The sequence below is a fragment of the Taudactylus pleione genome, unplaced genomic scaffold (genome assembly GCF_031769625.1).
Source record: "Taudactylus pleione unplaced genomic scaffold, aTauple2 ptg000642l, whole genome shotgun sequence".
Lineage (NCBI taxonomy): Eukaryota > Metazoa > Chordata > Amphibia > Anura > Myobatrachidae > Taudactylus > Taudactylus pleione.
In genome coordinates this window covers 1,420,688-1,439,146 of record NW_028285044.1, presented here as the reverse complement: position 1 = coordinate 1,439,146, position 18,459 = coordinate 1,420,688, and the positions used below count along the sequence as shown (strand labels likewise).

Here is an 18,459-nt window from a genome sequence, read left to right as displayed (position 1 = left end):
CCTTGTCTGTTAGGCGAAACGTACGTCATCATTCTCTTCTATCATGGTGTCAGGTGATTCGGCTGGCCGGGCACCATCCCGCTGACTGCCGAACAGACGCACGGTGCAGTCCCAAGCCACCCGCTCACCTGACTTTGGCCACATGACTCGGCGGGTCGGGTACCATCCCAGTGACTTCCCGGGAGACTTGTGTTTGCGGTCTCTTGCCGCCCGCTCACCTGACTCTGCAGGACGCCCTCCCTCCTTGCTGCACAACTATCTGAACTGCAACAGCAGCCGGTCTGTCCTCATAACAATGGCAACATAACCGCCTTAGACACTGCCGCTGCGCTGCCTCTAGGATTACCAGGTATTTTTTCTGCACTCTCTCATCAATCTGCCGTCCGCGCTTGTCCTGCAATGTCTTTAGTATAGTAAAGACTGCGTCTTTAAACAGTATAGATGCAGTCTGTGCATTCTGACAGCAGAAGTGCACTTTTCCTTTCTTCCCACCAGCTGCCAACCCCGTTCTCTCATCCCATGTCCTCTGTGGTATACATGACGTGAAGACAGCAGAAACGGGGGGCACATTATCTGGGTACCTTTAGTAGCTCTTACAATACTCTTATTATCTTTAATGTTATTTAATTCTGTTTTGCAATTTATCTATTTTTTGGTTCCTTTTTTTATGCCACTAACCCATTACAACACAGAAACTTCTTATGTTTCCTGCTTTAGGTGACATTGTGATTGATATAACTTTGTGACCTGAAGTGATCTCTAATTTATTCAGGGTGCATTTAACCTTTTACCATCAGGCATATTTAGTTCTTGGCCATTACCAACAGTATTTTGCGCATATTTATTTTCATCATTTACAGCTGCAACAATTTATCCATATGACCACACTGGATACATAATTATCTTCTTTGTTTACAGGTGTGAATACTGTTGATGACACTATCTTACTATTTCTTGTGATACACACCTATAGAATGTTCTGTATTTCCACAGACAATTTAAAGTGATGGGACTTTCAGCTTAGTATATTTGCAGTTGGTATTTCCTAGGCGATATCTGCTGGCTACATTTTCCCGCAATCATGCAGAATTAACAAGATATTCATTTTCAGCGTATAATTATATATGCACCCTGCTATATCCTGGTGATTCAAATTTTTTAATTCTTTGAACATATAATTCCAAACTTTACTCATTTACTTGAACCTTTGCTTTTTCTACCTAATGTATGATTAGTTCCAATTACCTGTGTGAAATTATTAGGAACTCTATTTGTAACTGTTCAATTAAGTTCAGTCATTACTTGTGCAGGATTAGGAGGTATTTAATCTCCACATTTGAACTTATATTTAATAAATCTATCTAGGAGGCATATTTCTTGGGCTAATGCAATGTTATAAAAATTTGCCATGACCAATAGTAACTGATTTGGTTACTGTTCATATATCCACTCATCTTAATTGGTGCAGTTTTGCACAATAATTTATTTTGTCTCTTTCACTCCTGGTGAGATATAGGCCCTGATTCAGAGCCGGACGCTCTGACCAGAGCGCTCGCTCTGAATCAGGGCCCACCTCCATTAATATGGAGCGTCCTGCTGGACGCTCGTATAGCTGTGGGTCACCACCCACAGCATATACGAGCGTGCAGGATGATGGTCGCGATGGTCTTGACCATCGCGACCATCGCCACTGCGAGCAAAAGCCTGCGGTTGAGTCTCTCAACCGCAAGGCCAGGAGTGATTTTGGCTCTATCAGAGCCAAAATCACTCCCACTGACATCACTAGTGATGTCAGTGGGGCCGGCTTCAGACGGTAGGCGTTCCCTTGGGAACGCCTCCGTCTGGCAGGCACGCCCCCGACATGCCCACCAAAGGGGGCGTGCTGTCAGTCAACATCGACAGCACGCCCCCTTTGATGAGACACTACGAGCGAAGGAAAGTCCTTCGCTTGTCACGTGTCGCGCATGCGCACGACGGAGCTCCCTCCGTCGTGCGCATGCGCAGTGCAGACCATCGACCCACTTGCGAGCGGACAGCCGCTCGCGAGTCGGTCTGAATGAGGGCCATAGTCAGTATCCACTGACCCATGTGCTTTTGTGTATGTCTGTACGTTATGTGTAGTGTATTGTACTAAATTTAATATATAAGATTAAACGTTAAGTTTTAATGATATACAATTTTTTCAAATCCTACGGATTTTTTCTAGAGTGCCCCCAACAAAGAGTCTTCTTTTCTCCCTCTACAACATTGTAAATTTTTCTGACTCAGGGGAGCACCGCCAACTCCTGATCCATTTCTCACAATTAGTGCATTATCTTAACTCTAGTTGCTTGTTTTATTATCATTCCACCCTCTCACTAAGGCTATCATGACCATTAGGGAAGGTGTTCTGTCTCTGGGTTTATCCTGTGCGGGCCCCAAAACATTTTGTCTTTTACCATAATTAGCATTTAACCAGCTTTAATATGCATCACACAAAGTGTAGTGTATGTCATAATTCCAACATAAACAGGACCAGAGATTACAGTAAACCATTAGATGTGCCAGTAGGGTTATCCTGCCTGAGCTGGGCACCATTCCATAGCATTGGAGTACGTCTGGGAGTCTGGGGGAGAAGCAGAAGAACCTAGCACTGCCCTGGACATGTATGTACATATTGTACTCATTATGCACTGGATAGTGTATTATTAGATGGTATTAATAATCAGGGCCATAATTAGGGTGGTGCGACCTGTGCCATGGAACAGGGCACTGCAGGGCAGGGGGCGCTGTTTGGGCCTGTCAGTTTTTCTGTTTATTATCATTCTCACTTGTAGCTTCCTCTTCTTTTATCCCCAGCATCTCCTGACCTCCCCTATCTCTTTCCTGGTCATTCCCCATGAGGCCAAAAAATGGGGGGGGGGGGGGGGGGGAGAACCAATACTCCCTCTGGCATAGGGCACCAAACACTGCTGATTCAGGCCCTGTGTCCATTGTTCCAGTGGTTTCGTGTTGTGTACGCAGGTGGTGGATGTGAGACGCTGGAGGTGGGCATCTCTCATAGGCAAACGTAGGGAGGGTGTCTGGTTGCCTTAGTATCACAAATGAAATAATCAACACCACCTGTGGATCTTTTAAAATGTGTCAGCAAGTTAGCCTGCTAACTTTCTCGCAGACTGGCAGCAGACTGTCAGTGACTGACAGTCTGCTGCCGTTTGTGGGCGGGGAGGGGGCGGCGATGCCCTCCGTTTCCTGAAACGTCACCTCATTGTGGCGGAGAAAAGAAGCCAGGATCTCCGTCAGCTGATGGAGATTTCCTGGCTTCTTCCTCTGCGGCGGCCGGCTGCGGGACCCCATAGGTCACCGCAGCCGGCCAATGTTACACAGAATATCCGATGCTGCATTGGACAACGCAGCTTGGATAAGTAATGAACAGGAGGCGTGATGCCTCCTGCTGCATTACCATATCTGCAAGGGTCGCAATCAGTGGTGGATCCAAGGGGGGGGTGATCAGGGTGATCGCCCTCCCTAGTCACACAAATTTTCCATGCTCTATATGACCTGCAGTGAGGTTAGCAGAACGGGAGGGAGGAGGCACCAGCAGAGGAGCCTGAACTATGATCCGACTCCCATAGGGTTGGAGTAGCCGTTGGGGAGATCCCCGTACTTTCACTGCCTCCCTCCTTTTCCTGGCCGCAATTTGCATTCATTGCATAAAACACCCAGGACCTCATTCAGACTCGCTCACTAGATGTGATCGCTCGCATCCAACGTATGAAAATTTTTCAAAGTGACGCCACGGGAAGCGATCGCTAGCCAAGGCATAAGCATGCCCACCATGTCTTAGCGAGCGGCCAGCGCACGCCCAATCGCACAGAAAGAGCCGCCCACCAGCACACGTCATCTACAGGAAGTGTATTAAAACATTGGTACATCGAGGACAATCGGAAGCGATTGCAGCGCTTGTGGTTGCCTTACCCTACCGCAAACACTGCGAGGACTTCAGTGTAAAAAACAGGCATGTGACGTGTACTATGACGCTGCGTGTTAATTATGCACGCCTCTAAAACGGCGTTGAAACACTCAGACACACCTGCGTTTGCACCTCCACTCCCCCGTTATTAGTGTCCTGCCCCTGTTACCACCCACAAACGGTCTCTCTTGTCACTCATTTCACTGGGCTGTCTTTCCTGGGCGAGTGAGTGGCCTGCGATCGCACAGAGTAGTTCGCGCACGCGCAGAATGAAGCGTGCGCATGCACATTCGCAAACCATCGGGCCGTTTGTGAGCACACAGCGCTAGCGAGAGACTCTGAATGAGGTTCCCAGACCACTGCACGGACAGGGCTGGCAGAACCTGCTCAGCATAGTCTGCACTGCAGGGAGACACCAGGCTGGAGAGGCGCTATCCATGCAGCTGCTGCTATGTCAGTTGTTGTTACTGCCGGCTGCCGCTACGCCTGTCACACTGTATGACAGGCAGCAGCAGCCTGCTACAGAGAAGGGCGGCTCCAGGGCGGCTTAGTCCCACCCCTGGCCAGGTCCCTCCTTCCTCCTGTAAGCCATGATAGTTGCCTTGCCTGGCAGTTTAGTGTGGGACCAGCTGCCGGGATAAGAGGGGTGCATACCCCCCAACATGACCCTCTCCAGGAGGGACACAATGCTCTGTTCTTGGACTTTATGATTGCTATCACCAGTGTTGAACTAGTTAATTGATAAGAAAGATGTTTCACCACAGCTGATGGCAATCATACATTACCAGGGAAGTCCAGAAACAGAGCATTGTGTCCCTCCTGGAGAGGGTCATGGGAGGTATGGGGGTGTATGAGAACCTTGCAGGAAGTGGGGCACTGAGAGTAGCAGCAACAGGAAGTGTGCCTGCAGTAGTGTGTTTGGCGGGGGCGGAGTCTGTGGAGACCAATTACAGACCTAACTAGAGCTCACTGTTGCTTGTCCTGATTCCAGCTAGAGATTGATGTACAATGCTGAGCTGACACCCATAAAAGGTGAGTTACCCAAAAAAAACAAGGTACAAAACTGGAGACATAAATAAATATAAAACGTAACAGAGGAGTCAGACAAAAAGGAAGGGGCATACAATATATATTATTTTTAATTAGACATTGCTTGTACTATTTTTAGATTTATTGAGTAACTACAAAAGTAGTTGGCATCTGACAACTATGGAATGCTCTAATGCTGCTATTTATCATGCAGGGGCTCTGTGAGCCCTGGTGAAAACCTTTCCCTGCACTTTGGTGGGATTTACCAGCAGCCTAACCAGGAGGTTTTGGTCGCATTGTTCACAAAGTCGGGTAATGGATAGCCGGCAAAGACCAGTGATGCGCGTGCACGCTGGGTCCTTGCCGACCCCGACTATCTACTGAACATGCCCATCAACCTGACAACGCTTGTCAGGTTCAGCATGTTCAGAGATAGGAGGTCGGACTCCTGCACTGAATGACGTTGCTGATTGTCATTTGCTTTCATACCTTACCAGATTTTCATTCCAACCAATCAGCTAGTTGGCTGGTTGGACAGATAATCTTTAGGTGTGTACCCAGCTTAACACTGCAGGCAAGATGTTAAAATGAAATGTGAGTTATTAAATCCAGTGGTGATCCAGGGAAACCATTCAGCTTCACTGTTCCACATTTATTCAAAAGAAGTTTGCTGTTTGGATAAAATTATATCTGGTGAAGGGAACACAGGTAACGTGTGTATGTGTAATATATATATGTCAGGATTCATTCTTTATCCGGGCCCCCTAAAGAAAAAGTCTAGATCCACCCCTGGTCGCAATTGCAAAACTTGCAGAATCTGGCCAACACATCGAACATCTGAGCAACCTTATGCTGTCTCAGAATATTTGCCTTACATAAGACGCTGGGGCCTCTGCAGCTGTATACATATTTGCAGAGGCTCACTAGGGCATGCTCAGAAAACGGTCCCGGTTTTTGTAGCCACTCCAACATTAAAGTACAGTTTCTTCATAATTTTATATACAGTATCACCTCTATGTACTAATAGCCTAATACAGATTTAACAGAAATTTCCTGCAAAAAGCCAACTATCAGTGCTGGTCACAGTCCCCATTATTATCAATGGGAATTATAGTCTGACCCCTATGTATGAGACTCCAAAAAGCAAAGCTTTTCAGGATTTGGACCCATTGGTTTACACCATCCTCAGACCCCCCCCCCCCCTTTTATTCATGTAGTGTCCTGTCCACCGGGTTCCATCTCATAGTGCAGTGGGATTCTATATTTCTCTACTATCTGATGGTACGGACTTCTCTGCATATTTTTATTAATAAAAGTTTGCTTTTTAAAAATAACTGGAGGACAGCCTTGTCCTATCCCCTTTTATTTTGTCCTGTTTGGAAAGTCACTTCTGTCATACAAAAACCACAATTCGAGGGTATAGAAGATAAATGATACCTTTAAGTGCAAGTACTTCATACATACAAGTAAGCATACATGTAAGGACTTTACACAGCATTGTTTCCTTCCACACCTGGGTGATATCTGCGGCATTGGTACTACCAGAAACTGGGAGAGGACATATACCACATCTCCATTTTATGAACACGTCCCTGTGTTGCTGTGTTCCAAATTTACTTTATTACACTCGTGTGTTTTCTCTTGTTTATTTGCATATTGCGGACCATTATATTGGAGTCGATTAGACATTTCTTCAGTTGGATCATTTGCTAGATTGTAGGAAAAATTCATAGTGCAAGTCAGGTAGTACTTTATCTTGAAGTGACCGTCAGCGGGCTCTTCACTCCTGTGCCGTGACTCCAGCACTTGTGTGGTCCACAGACTAAATGATGAGGGCAGACTAGATGGGCAAAGTGGTTCTTATCTGCCGTCAAATTCTATGTTACAGACCATGCATGCACCATGGGCATTGATGGAGGGGGTCCCTAAGGATCCCCTCTCCTGGTAATGTTTGCGATCTGTAGCCCATAAGCCATAGCAGCACAACGCCATCTTTAGATGGCGTTAGCCAAGCTCTGTTGACAGCATCACATTCCCCCATAGAAACTATGGGAATTGCGGCTTCTGTTGGAAATGGAGAGACAGCAGTAGGTATTGGAGTTATTTGCTGCTGTCCCTCCATAATACGATGCAGGGATACTAAATACTTGCGGATATCCTCCCGAAAACGGGTGTTTTTCAGGGAATATGCCACAAATTGTTAATGATAAATGGGCCCCAAAATAATCAACTATGTACACAGTGTGGCTTTTTTTCAACCTAGTATTTAGATAACTATAAAATATTGCTGTAACCCATAGAAGCCAGTCAGATATTTGCTTGCATTCATTTTTAAGAATGTTTGGCTGCCAGTACAGGACCTTTTCTTTGCAGTTACAACTACATCAGTTTGGATACATGTGACCATATTTTTATTATTGAGTTAGCACTGCAGTTGTCACATATTCAAACTCCAATCTTGCTTTCCCTATGTATACCAGCTTGCTTTGTTATCTTATGTAATAAAAGGTAATTCTGCTGTTTCCTAGGTAGCACTGCAATATGTAACAAAGTCAAGCATGCCCCAAGGCTAGAACGATGTCCTATAATTTATTGTGACAAACACTCCACAGACAGATTACATTCTGACATACCAAAGTACAGTATAATATCCCTGGCTGACATTGATGAGCTGGCCAAACTCATGGTAACGAAATGTAAATTAATTAACTTCTTGGACCATTAAGTTTGTAAGTAGATGCTTTATTCCATAGTTGCCTACCTTTAATTTCCCCTCCCTGGGAGATGTCCGAGGAGGAGAAGCAAATGAGTTGTGACGGGGGCGGGCCTTGAAGGTTTGCGTTATTAAGCCCCGCCCCTTCATACTAAATAGCCGTGATTGGTGCACATTTGCATAGGAGGCAGGGCTAAATGACGCAATTCATGAAGAATCGCATAATTAAGCCCCGCACCCCACACGGGGACCCGCGATCGCCATGGAAATTCTCCCCATTCTGCCCACTTCACTAGGAAGTGGGCAGAATGCGGGAGAAGTGCCTACTCTTCCGGGGGTGCAGGGGGTAGGGATGTATGCTTTATTACAAACATGTATAAATAAACCACATCTACCCTCTTCAGTGTATACAATTGTTACAAAATGCAGGCACTAAGGGGAGAGGGGAAGGTTAGGTTCAGGCACCGGGGAGGGAGGGCAGGGGGTAAGGGTTAGGGTACTTACCTGATAGTGTTGAGATGACACAGTCGGTACTCTGATCGGCGACATCCCGACCACAGGGATCCCATACCCAACCCATCAGGGGCGTTTTAAGAGAGGAGGGGGCCTGTATGCACTCCCCGTGCAGGGCCCCGTCCTCTCTCCCCGGTGGCTGGCAGCCGACTGATGCAGCTGGCCAGCCACCGGAGCATTAGTAGACTCCTGGCACTAGAGTGTGCCCGGAGACTACTGCGCATGTGCAGAACACCGGTAAATGTCCGTGGCGGGCATTTTCCTGCATTATGTGCATGCACAGTAGACTCCCGACACACTCTAGTGCCCGGAGTCTACTGCGCATGCGCCAAACACCGGAAAAATGGCCGCAGCGCCCATTTTTCCGGTGTTCTGAGCAGCGCTGACACCCGACGTGGGACCACGGACAGGTAAGTTTAAAAAAATATTGGTGCAGTGTGTGCGAAGCAGGGCCCCCTGCACCCATTATAGATACGCCACTGCAACCTATATATATATATATATATATATTATATTCCAACCAAACAAGAGGCGGCACTCAGAGGCTTCGAAGAAGTGAACCGTGTTAGGGTATTTATTGGGTGGTCAGAATTTCGGGGAATGTAGCCCCTTCTTCAGGACAGCCATCTAACTTCCTCCTCCTGGGCACCCCAGACATAGGCTCATAGCCCGGGGCTATCCCGGTACCCCTGGCCATTGGGTGCTGGGTTGATTGTGTAGTGCAAAAAGTGTAAATATTGTCTTTTGCAGGTAAACTACAGGTCCCAGCAAGTCTGCCTTGCATGCTGGTACTTGGAGAGCCACAAGTACCAGCAAGCAGGGCATTAAAGGCCCGCTGGAAAGTGTAGCACACCTGTAAAAGAAATATTAAAATAAATACACTACACCATTTTTAATTTTTTTTATTTGGCTGCATCTTCATCTGGGGAAGCTCTTTTTCAGAGCCACCACCCTAGGACTTCCGTCATCTTCGCCTGGCGGGCACCAACCCGCCAGGGCTTCCATCATTTTCCCCTGGTGGGCGCCAACCCACCAGGGCATCTGGTCTCTTCACCTGGGGGGTGGCAGCCAATTAGCTCTTTTGCACGGCTGCAAACTCCCCAGTGCTTAGGGTGTCCTCTTCACCTAGTGGGCAGCAACCTTTAAGATCTTTTTCATGGCCGCCGCCCACTAGGACATCCAGACATGAATGCAGTTAAATGACTGATTACAGGTAATCCACTCTATAAGTGATGTGGATCTGTTTATCTCTTTACTAGAATTTGTTCTAACTAAAAATTACTTCTATTTTGATGGAAATTTCTATGCGCAGATTTCAGGCTGTGCAATGGGTTCGGTGGCAGCACCAAGCTATGCAAACTCGTACATGTTCTTGGTTGAGAAAGATCTATAGTACTCCAATGAGGAGACTGTGAAACATCTATATATCTATCAGAGATATATACAGTAGATGACCTGCTACTGGTGTGGACAGGTAGTGTTGAGGATCTCAAGATTTTTGATACAACTGACCATGCAGTAAAATTTACGTACAATACTAGCACTGCAAGTATCAATTTTCTCGATGTAACACATTTATCACCACTGTATATATAAAAAAACAACCGATCGTAACAACTTGTTACACCATAATTGCTTCCACCCGCCAACATTGAAAAGGAGTCTACCATACTCCCAGTTTCTTCAAATATGTAGAATCACCAACGATAAAAAATCCTTGATTGAAGAATTGGTTATGGCAGTAGAAAAATTTGTCACAAGGGGCTATAACAAATATGATCTAATAAAACAGCGAGATAAAGCTCTGGAACAGACCCGGAGAATCTTATTGAGCCCTACTAGGCTCCCCTGGGTAAATAACTACACATCAGAAAGCCAGTTGATTGCTAAAACGACCAAAAAATTCTGGCTGATTGTATCTACTGATGCAAATCTGACAGCTTTAAAACAGAAAACAATAATGCACTAGAAAAGAGGGAATAGTCTGAGAGATCTTTTAGTAAAGTCAGATATTACTGCACCTAATTATCAACCAGGGACACATTTCCTTAGAACAAACAAGAAGCCGGGGTGCTATCAGTGCCCTAACTGCACAACATGCAGCTACATGATCAGTAGTGACATATTTTATCACCCGCTGACAGGTTCTAAAATCAAAATCCTACATCCTGTGACATGTTCAACTAAATTTGTTGTCTACATGATTTTGTGTCCATGCAGTAGACATTATGTAGGAAAGGCAGAACGCATGTTTAAGGAGCGCATGGCATTGCACAGAAGTGCAATCCGTAGCGCTCTAAATAAAGGCAGTAGTGACCAACCTGTGGCGAAGCATTTTCTAGAAGCCAAACACACTTTATCCTCATTGAGATATAGGATAATAGATTTTATTACCCCTAAGATACGGGGAGGTGATAGGTCGAGGGAATTTCTCAGATGTGAAACTAAATGGATAAGTACAATGGCACCCATTGGCCTGAATGAACAAATGAATTTCCAGTATTTCCTATAGGTTGATATATCTAATACAGTTAGATCAGATGTTTTATTGCTATATTGCTCTATGCCTACGAGTTTAGTGCTGAACTCACATGCAGGTGGTTTGATAAATTAACTTATATTTCTACTTAGATTGTATCACATTATATGCGCATTATAATTAGAATGCTATTTTGAAACATTGTTTGCATGACTCCGATATTGTTTTTAGATGTGTAATGCTCATTTATGTCCACAAGATGGCACTGATGCTAATTTATACCAGCGTATGGTTCTAACATCCGTTTTTGTATGTATTTTGATCCTTTCAGGCAACCGTACTTGTAGGATTGTAGTTTTTATTGGTGGTGGGTGTTTCACTATTACTATGACGTCACCGCTGCTGCGTTCATGGAAGTGCTCTGGCGTGCAGATTACAGGGTGAAAGCATAACTAAGGTGGGATTGTTTCATTGTATATTTATTGTATCCTGAGGAAAGAATGATTACACAAGTTCTGATAGTCAGCAACCCGGCATGCATAATGTTGGTCTAAATCCTGACGCCGGCATTCCGAAGGTTGGTATTAGGGGGAGGGTTAGGTTTAGGGGTTAGGCACTAGGGGGAGGCACTAAGGGGAGAGGGAGGTTAGGTTCAAGCATCGGGGAGGGAGGGCAGGGGGCTAGGGTACTTACCTGATAGTGTCGAGATGCCACAGTCGGTATTCTGATCGGCGGCATCCTGACCACCGGGATCCCATACCCAACCCATATATATATATATCTATCTATACTACACCGGTTGATGTGGCACTCCTGGCGCAGAATAATCACAGATACGTCAGCGTGATAGACAACGTTTCAGTGCCTTTTTATTAATATTTGTGGCACTTTAATCGGGTCTGATGAAAGACTTGATGAAAGTGCCACAAATATTAATAAAAAGGCACTGAAACGCATCAACCGATGTAGTATGCTATTCATTCATTTGCGGGCACCCGGCCTATTCATGCTGTAAAGGGAGATCTGGACCTCTGCATATGGTCGGTCTCTATCTATCTATCTATCTATCTATCTATATTAGGGATGTGCAGGCTCGGATAGGTTCGAGTTTGCACGTGGAGTTCGGATTTTTCCCTCCAAAAAAACGTAACTCAGAACGAGGCAAAACGTCATCTTGCATGGACAAACATCATCATTCCTGGGCAAAAGTCCAGGAATGATGATGTTCGTCTATGCAAGATGACGTTTTGCCTCGTTCTGAGTTCCGTTTTTTTGGAGGGAAAAATCCGAACTCAACGTGCAAACTCGAACCTATCCGAGCCTGCACATCCCATATATATATAATATATATATATATTCCAACCAAACAAGACGCGACACTCAGAAGCTTGCAAGAAATGAACCCTGTGTTAGGGTAGCCCCTTCCTCGGGACAGCAATCTAACTTCCTCCTCCAGGGCACCCCAGGCCTAGGCTGATAGCCTGGGGCTATCTCCGGCAACCCTGGCCGTTGGGTACTGGGTTGATTGTGTGGTGTAAATATTGTCTTTTGCAGGTAAACTACAGGTCCCAGCAAGCCTGCCGTGCATGCTGGTACTTGGAGAGCCACAAGTACCAGCAAGCAGGGCATTAAGGGCCCGCTGGTACCTGTAGTACACCTGTAAAAGAAATATTAAATATATTTTTTTTTAATTTGGCTGCACTTGGGGGTGGCGACCTTTAAGCTCTTTATCGAGGCCGCTGCCTCAGGACTTCCGTCGTTTTCGCCTGCCGTGTGCCAACCCACCAGCGCTTCTGGTGTCTTCACCTGGGGGCTAGCAGCCAATTAGCTCTTTTGCCCGGCTGCAAACTCCCCAGGGCTTAGGGTGTCCTCTTCACCTATTGGGCAGCAGCCTTTAAGATCTTTTTCATGGCCGCCGCCCACTAGGACATCCAGGCGTCTTTCTTTGGGAGCTCTTGCACGCTCCTTTCCGGCCATCAGACTGCCATGCCGCTGCCACGAGCTGACTTGTATAAGCCAGCCGAGGCGATGAGGTCGCGAGCTTTGATTGGCTTGCGGCGGCCATTTTTTAATTCAATTGTGTGACTATTCATTGTCTGAGAGGCTCGACTCTCTCAGCCAATGAGCGCTTAGCAGCGGGATTTCTATAGTGAAATCCCGCGGCTGAGCTGTCATTCGGATAGTACTGTCCTTAGAGGACAGTACTTAGTTCGCGGTCCGGGTATTTGTGATTTTTTATTTTTTTTGCCAAGACCAGGGATGCCTACTTGGTACGAAGAGAATGCAATCTACGCATAGGAGGAGGAGTATGGATTTTTTTTTTTTACAGGTACCCTATGGATGCTTACATGGACAAGGGGACATGATGGCTTCAGGGATACATAGCTGAGAATGTGAGATATGTGTTTGTGCATGTATGTTTTAATAAAGTTTTACGGTCTTGTGTTTATTTTAATATTTCTTTTGCTGTGGAACTACAGGTACCAGTGGCCCTGTAAAGCCCCGCATGCTGGTACTTGTGGTTCTCCAAGTACCAGCATGCGGGGAGGCTTGCTGGGACCTGTAGTTCCACAGCAATAGACAGTATTTTTACTATCATCAAATTCACCACACTATACACAATCAACCCGGCACCTACTGGCGGTCAGGGCATAATGCTTCGGCTGGGGGACCCGGTGAAAATGGCACCCTTGGCTGTGGCATTACCTACCCGCTAGAAAGGATCTGGAGCTGGTTCTGGTAAATACAGGGGAACCCTATGCATTTTTTTCCCCTGTATTTACAGAACTAGGACTGGCTCAGAGCCCAGTGCTGGTTGCGCTTAATACAGGGACCCCTACGTCATTTGTCCCCTGTATTTTGGCAACCAGCACTGGGTCTCCAAAGCCCGGTGCTGGTTGTGCTTTCGGGAAGGGGAATGCGTTTTTTTTTTTTTTAACACAGGTTATATATTTTTTTCAACACAGAAGCAGAGACTGGTCTCACCGATCCCGTCCGTGCTTCTGTGTTTATTTATACACAGATGCAGGCATCACGGATCTTCCTGATCCATGCCTGCATCTGCCGCTGACGCACGCTACATCCCACGGGTCCTGCAGCAGCATCCGCCGCCGCTAACACCCGCATCAACGCTGCTAACACCCGCTACTTTCCCCGGGTCCCGGCTGCAGCTAACGCCAGCTACTTCACGTGGGTTGCGGCCGCAGCTAATGCCCGCTTCCTTCCCCTGAGTCCCACCGCCACTACCGCCCGCAAAGGACAGCCATCTTTGTGCACCCAAGTGAAGCCACTTTTAAGCTGCTGGAGGCTGCGCAATAAGTTGAAGCACCCTATCTGTATAATGGTGCATTTGTGAGGTAATAGTTTAAAATTCTAATTTACCTGAACCCCAAAAGCACCTATCCTGGAACAATAGCTACCTAATAAAACAAACCCAAAGTCTAAATTCGCCCTGTACCATGAGTTATGCCTTCCCAAAATTCCCCATAGAGAACAGCACAAAAGTGGTCCTAACTGAGAGTGACAGAAAAACTGACAGGTGGAACTTTAGAATACTCCCAAATCCTATTTTTTGCCCTGAAATTTGGCATGCAGCACTGAGCGACAGTTCTACCCGTCCATGCCAAATTCCAGCTCGGTACCACCAATAGCTTTTGAGGTGTAGCCTCTTAAACACCATGGCCCCCCCTCTGGAGTTCTCTTTGGGAAAACTTAATTTTTTTCGATTCAGCTTTAATATAAGGGCACGACTATAATAAATATATATATATATATATCAGTCAAAGTTTGGATACACCTTCTCATTCAATGTTTTTTGTTTATTTAAATTATTTTCAACATAGATTTAATACTGAAGCCATCAAAACTATGAATAAACACATATGGAATTCTGTTGTAAACAAAAAAGGGTTAAACATATCAAAATATGTTTAATATTTTACATTCCTCAAAGTAGCCCCCTTTTGCTTGGATGAACGCTTTGCACACTCTTGGCATTCTCTCAATTAGCTTCATGAGGTAGTCCCCTGGAATGGTGTTCCAACAATCTTGGAGGAGTTCCCAGAGGTGCTGAGCACTTTTTGGCTGCTTTTCCTTCACTGTGCGGTCCAACTCATCCCAAACCAGCTCAATTGGGTTTAGGTCGGGTGATTATGGAGGCCAGGTCATCTGATGCAGCACTCCATCACTTTCCTTCTTGGTCAAGTAGCCCTTACATAGCCTGGAGGTGTGTTTGGGGTCATTGTCTTGTTGAAAAACAAATGATGGTCCCAGTAAGCGCAAACCAGATGGGATGGCATGGCGCTGTGGTAGCCATGCTGGTTAAGTGTGCCTTGAATTTTGAATAAATCACCAACAGTGTCACCAGCAAAGCACCCCCACACCATCACACCTCCTCCTCCATGCTTCACAGTGGGAACCACACATGCAGAAACCATCCACTCACCTGCTCTGCGTCTCACAAAGACACGGCGGTTGGAACCAAAAATCTCAAATTTGGACTCATAAGACCAAAGTACAGATTTCCACTGGTCTAATGTCCAGTTGTCAGAACCCGAACTGTATCCCTGTTTAAAGATAAACTACATTTGCCAAGTTCCCGTTGTGGTCGCTGGAGTATCCTTCCGGGCTGCTGGCGTGTATCGCATGGAGTATACAGAGAGTTAAAGTGATCCTCTATTCCTTGGATCTGCTTGCTGGGGTCTGTGATTACTTGGTTTTCTAAACCTGGTTCTGTCTGGGTCACATGCCTTAACACTTTCAATGGATTTCATGCATCTGGTATAAAAGTCTGTTACTAACTGAGCATTGTTGTTTGTGCAACGTTACCTTCCTTGGACTCCTGCCAGATCCTCGCTTTACTCGATATATGCTGTGGACTCTCTTTGCCCGGTTCTGCTACAAATACTTGACGGCACTACAGATCTCAGCGCTGCCTCTGATCTCTCTGCTGCAATACTAAAACCTAACTCTGCTGGTAGTCTCCGCTGTACTACTAGCCTAGCTTTGCTGCCGTTTCATGGTCCCTTCACGTTTACCTTCAATTAACAGTTGTCAACTGCATCATAAAAGCCTCTTCACTCCGGACCTCTGCTTCATCTCAGGGCTCAACCCTGCACCTTTTCACTCCGGACCTCTGCCTCATCTCAGGGCTCAACCCTGCACCTCTTCACACCGGATCTCCGTCACGTCTTGGGGCTCAACCCCATACCGGATCTTCACTGCACTTCAGGGCTCAACCCTGCACCTTTCCACACCGGACCTCCATCACGTTTTGGGGCTCAACCTCAGCACCTCCTCATACCGGATATTTTTTGCACCTTGGGGCTCAACTCCATACCGGATTTCAGTCACGTCTCTGGGCTCAACCTCGCACCGCTCCATACCGGATTTTCAGTTACGTCCCGGGGCTCAACCCCGCACCACTTCATACCGGATCTTTGTCACGTCTTGTGTCTCAGCCCCATACCGGATCTTCGTCACCTCACGGAGTTCAACTCTGCACCTGTTAGTTGGTATGATATGAACTTTGTGTTATATGAACTTTGGTTCTTGCGTGACTATCCTGACACCTGCTTGTTGTGATAATCTGAACTTTGCCTTATGGAGACTTCATGCTTAAGTATCTAGAACTTTTCAGCACAGTCTTGTCTTTGAATAAATCTTGTTTACTTTTAACATTTTGTGCCGGTGCTATTTCATGAGAAGGTCATGACTTAAATCCCCTCAGTTTGTACCACCTGTTAAGCCTGTTTCTCCTCAGGAGTCTCAAGAGTCTGTAGCCGTGACACCATTTCTTGTGTTTCTTGGCCCAAACAGTTCTCTTCTTCTTGTTGTTCATCCTCAGTAGTGGCTTCTTCGTAGCAATACGACCATGAAGGCCTGATTCACGCAGTCTCCTCTGAACAATTGATGTTGAGATTTGTGATTTGATACTTGAACTCTGTGAAGACTTTATGAGGTCTCTAATCTGAGGTGCTGTTAAGTAGCGGTTTCTGAGGCTGGTAACTCTAATGAATTTATCCTCTGCTGCAGAGGTAACTCTTGGTCTTCCTTTCCTGGGGCGGTCCTCATGAGAGCCAGTTTCGTCATAGCGTTTGATGGTTTTTGCAACTGCACTTGAGGATACATTAAAGTTCTTGAAATTTTCCGTATTGACTGACTTTCATGTCTTAAAGTAACGATGGACTGTCGTTTCTCTCTCTTTACTGAGTTGAGTGGTTGGTGCCATAATATGGATTACAACAGTAGTCAAATAGTGGTGTCCACTGTGTACTAACCCTACCTCTGCAGAACACAACTGATGGTCTTAAACACATTAAGAAGGCAAGTAATTCCACAGATTGACTCTTGACAAAGCACACCTGCTAATTAAAAACCATTCCAGGAGACTACCTCATGAAGCTGATTGAGAGAATGCCAAGAGTGTGCAAAGCTGTCATCAAAGCAAAAGGGGGCTACTTTGAGGAATCTAAAATCTAAACATATTTTGATTTGTTTAATGGGGGGTATCCACTTAGCGATTGCACGATGTCGTTATCGTGCAATCGCTTGCAAATCGCGCGTGCATGTTTTGGACGGAAGCGACCCGCAATGCGCGTGCCCGCGGGTCGCTTCCGGCATCGCCCTTACATGCAGGTCAACCTGACGATCTCGTCAGGTTCTGCATGTGCGAGGATGAGGGATGTGCTGGGACTGAACGAGTGAACGTTCAGTCTAGGCACATCACTAGCTATACAAACGACAGCACGATTGCAGTGTCGCAATCGTGCTCTCGATTGTATATCGCTAAGTGGATACCCCCATAACACTTTTTTGTTTACAACATAATTCCATTTGTGTTCTTTCATAGTTTTGATGTCTTCAGTATTAATCTACTAAATTGAAAATTATTTAAATAAACCATTGAATGAGAAGGTGTGTCCAAACTTTTGACTGGCACTGTGTATGTATGTATATATATATATATATATATATATATATATATATATACGTTCACTTTCTCCAAAGAAAAAAGTAAAAAAGACCAGCACTCACGTTTAGTATGTGAATTCCTTTATTCACAAGTATAAACAAGTTATCATGTGTACAAAGGGCCTTATTCAGCAATGCACAACACAGATTCCCGATTATCGGGAATATGCGCAGGCGCATGATACGAAGAACGAGTCTGTGATCCCGCACGGAGACTGGCAGCAGACTGGCAGTGATTGAGTCTGCTGCCGTTTGTGCGAGGGGAGGGGGCGACAATGCCCTCTGTTTCCCAAAATGGAGGCGTGTTGCTGCCGTTGGGGGGAGGGAAGAAGCCAGGATCTCCGTCGGCTGACTGAGATTTCCTGGCTTCTTCCTCTCATCTGCGGTGGCCGGCTGCGTGACCCCATGAGCCACCTTACAGAGCCGAAACTAGGATGTCTGTCACCCGGTGCAAGGCAGTAATTTTGCGCCCCCTCCCTTCCCGTACCTGGATTTTGTCCTTGCTCCTCCATAAGGCAGTGAACTAGTCAGGCGTCCCTGGTATAGTGACTTACATTATTCCACATACCATAATGTCCATTACACATTATGCCACACACTAATGCCTATTACCAAAGTGCCACTTACATATTTGCCCGACACCATTTTATGCCCCACAGTAATGCTTCTAATTACTTTAAAATTACCTGCTCGTTGTCAGGGGTTTTATGCTCATTACCAGAGGTTCCATGCTTGTTGTCGGGGGTTTCAAGCTCGTTGCCAGGGGGTTTCAAGCTCGTTGCCATGGGGTTTATGCTCATT

At 45.9% G+C, this 18,459-nt stretch overlaps 1 protein-coding gene across 3 annotated transcripts in view; it reads left to right on the top strand.

Annotated features, from left to right (window-relative positions):
- The first annotated feature begins 11,059 nt into the window (after positions 1–11,059).
- Positions 11,060–18,459, top strand: part of PLA2G6 (phospholipase A2 group VI) — a 114,860-nt gene continuing 107,460 nt past the window's right edge. For 2 of the 3 annotated variants that reach the window (XM_088455044.1, XM_088455042.1), the window contains exon 1: positions 11,060–11,143. The gene's annotated coding sequence lies outside the window, so the exon portion shown is untranslated. The other variant, XM_088455043.1, reaches the window with a different exon arrangement.